Source organism: Rutilus rutilus (genome assembly GCF_951802725.1).
Source record: "Rutilus rutilus genome assembly, chromosome: 1".
NCBI classification, from domain to species: Eukaryota; Metazoa; Chordata; class Actinopteri; order Cypriniformes; family Leuciscidae; genus Rutilus; species Rutilus rutilus.
In genome coordinates this window covers 22,841,283-22,844,332 of record NC_140209.1, presented here as the reverse complement: position 1 = coordinate 22,844,332, position 3,050 = coordinate 22,841,283, and positions in this window count along the sequence as shown.

The following is a 3,050-nucleotide window of genomic DNA, read 5'->3' as shown; positions in this document are numbered from 1 at the left end:
ACAAATGTTTACAGATATTTAGAGGCCGTTTACACGCGTTTTTAGCAACGCTGTCGTTTTGGCCACTCATTTACACGACAACTGCAGTTTGGGGGCCCGAAAACGCAAACTTTTTCAAATCATTATCTTTATCGTCTCAGTAGTCAAGTCATTTTAAGCCAAAATGGGGGTCAACCTTGAACAAATTGCAACAGAAGCAAACTGAACTGATTTTGTATCCTCAATATGTCCTGAGTAAGGAAAAAAAAAGTCCCGAAGAATCCCATTAGGGGAAAGTTTCAAAAAAAGACCCAAATATAGCTTAATACGCCTATTCATTCTTTTTCTTACGTGACTTGGGTAAAACTTTTAACCTTTAGATATCACCATAAAAATCACTGAGTTGATTACTTACATCAAGACAAACAAAAAATGTATTACAAGTTTTTTTTAATTGTTTGTTTACATTGACAAACGGTGCATAATCTAATTTCGTATGTGCTAATTTGCATAAATACCACAACAGATCTAAACATTGGGTATAGGTTAAAAATGTTACCCAATTCACGTAAGAAAAAGAATGAATAGGCGTATTAAGCTATATTTGGGTCTTTTTTTAAACTTTCCCCTAATGGGATTCTTCTGGACTTTTTTTCCTTACTCAGAAGCAAACTCAACTGATTTTGTACCCTCAATATGTCCTGTTGCAATTTGTTCAACCTTTTTTCATAAAATGACTGGACCACAGTAAACGTGATTTTAAGAAAACTGTGACATCATGCGCATTGTGTTCAGTCAATAGGTGTGTAATGTTTCTTTACAAAGTGACATCGCCAAATACTGGCATGGCATGAATAATACAGCATTTTTAGTCGTTTTTGCAGATCCGTGTGAACGGGGATCATTCTGACTACGTTGTCATCTCTATTTGAACGCGAAGGAAAAACATTTCTGTTTTTAGTACATCATTGTCGTGTAAACGTGTTTTTGAGTTTCAGGCACACAGGAGCGTGTAAACTAATCCATGAGCTGTACTGTTTTTCTACTTTTTTTTAATTGTATCTGTGAATTGATCTGTATTTATTATGATCACTGACCCGTAGAACTGCATGACTACTGTACATTCTCACAGTCAGTGTTACTATTAGAGGTTTCAGTAGAAAATATGTCTGATATTGATGAGCTCTGTGATCAATGTTTGAAGTGTTTTTTTGTTGTTAAAACATATTCCAGCACGTTTTTGTGCAATCGAGTTTCTCACTGTCAGTTTGACATGTTCTTGAGGACTTTAAGAGTTTTTGTTTCTTTAAAGCAGATATAAAGATATATGTAGTTTGTAATGACTGTACTGCTGGTACCCTGCATGCATTGCAGCATGAAGCGTTTTGTTGATTGTCACCATTGTTGTGATTCATGTCCTGATTCTTGATGTCTGTGTGTGTTTTTTAAAAAAGGCTTAAAACAATAATTATTAAATTAGACTCTAGATGAGATCAATGAATAAGACCACTAAATAATGGCATCATCAAATCATAATCATCAGCACCTGATCATATTTTCTCTTGGCTTTCTTTGCCATATGTGCCTTTATAAACACTGTTTTAGCAGGCAGAGAAAAGCTAATGGAAAAAAAGTCAAGGATCAAGAGTCCAAAAAATGCATACACTGATCACCATAATGGCGACTGCAAATCAAACATTTTCAATAAATCAACATCTAAACCTCTGTTAATCGTCACTTAACCCTCTAAGTCTATTTTGGGACCCTGAAGTAGTTTTGACATGCTCTGACATTTGTGCTTTTTTCAGTTGCTTAAAAACATATTAATGGCTTAAGTCTGATTACACTATATTCAGCTCAAACAGGGCTACAGTAATATGTGAACAACATGTACATAAATATTTGTACGTTTGAGAAATAAAATGTTTATGCATGGTTTTTAAAAAGACTAAAATTGAAATAAGGCCATATAACACATAGTAAACATTTGTTCACAAGGCTTTTTAAAACTCGATCTTGTTGCCTAGAGTTTTTTCTTCAAAATGATGTGAAAAAAAAAACCATCCTGATCACTCCTCCATGCAAAACAATATAGTAATTTAACTTTTGTAAGACACTAATTGTCAGAATGGCTGTATGCGAGGAGGCGTGAACCATCACGAATAATGCTGTGATTCACACCTGAAGAGACAAAGACCTGGGAATATCAATGAGGAATATGCTATAGAACTAGAGGATGAGTGTGAGGAGACTTAATGATTGAATGTATTGTTTTGGCTTATTCACAAAATCAAGTTTAAGTTAAAAGTAGTAATATGACTGTGCATTTTCTTTACATAAAGACTTTACTTAAAAACTTTAGACTTTACCTTTTTTTTTTTTTTAAGAAGTCTCTTCTGCTCACCAAGGCTGCATTTATTTGATCCAAAATAAATAAATAAACTGTTTACTTTTACAATTTTAAATAAATGTTTTCTATTTAAATATATTTTAAAATGCAATTTACTCCAGTCTACAGTGTCATATATGATCCTTCAGAAATCCTTGTAATATGATTTGCTGCTGAAGAAACATTTCTATCATTATAATTTATTATCATCAATGTTGGAATTCAGGATTCTTTGATGAACTGAAAGCTCAAAAGAACATTTATCTGAAATAGAAAGATTTATTTACATTATAAATATCTTCTTTACTGTTACTTTTGATCAATATATGGCATGGAATAAAATTATTAATTTCTTTCAAAAAACAATAACAGCAACTAAAAACTCTTACAGAGCCCAAACTTTTGAACGGTAGTGAATAATGTTACAATACATTTCTATTTCTTTTCTATATCTTTTGAACTTTCTATTCATCAAAGAATTCTGAAAATAATTGTACACAACTGTTTTCAACATTCTTAATAAGAAATGTTTCTTGATCATAAAATGATGCACTATGCACATTGAAATGATTTCTGAAGGATCATGTGAAACTGAAGACTGGAGTAATATTTTACATCACAAGAATAAATTGCATTTTGAAAATATACTCAACAGTACTAAAAACGTACTCATCTGAAATTG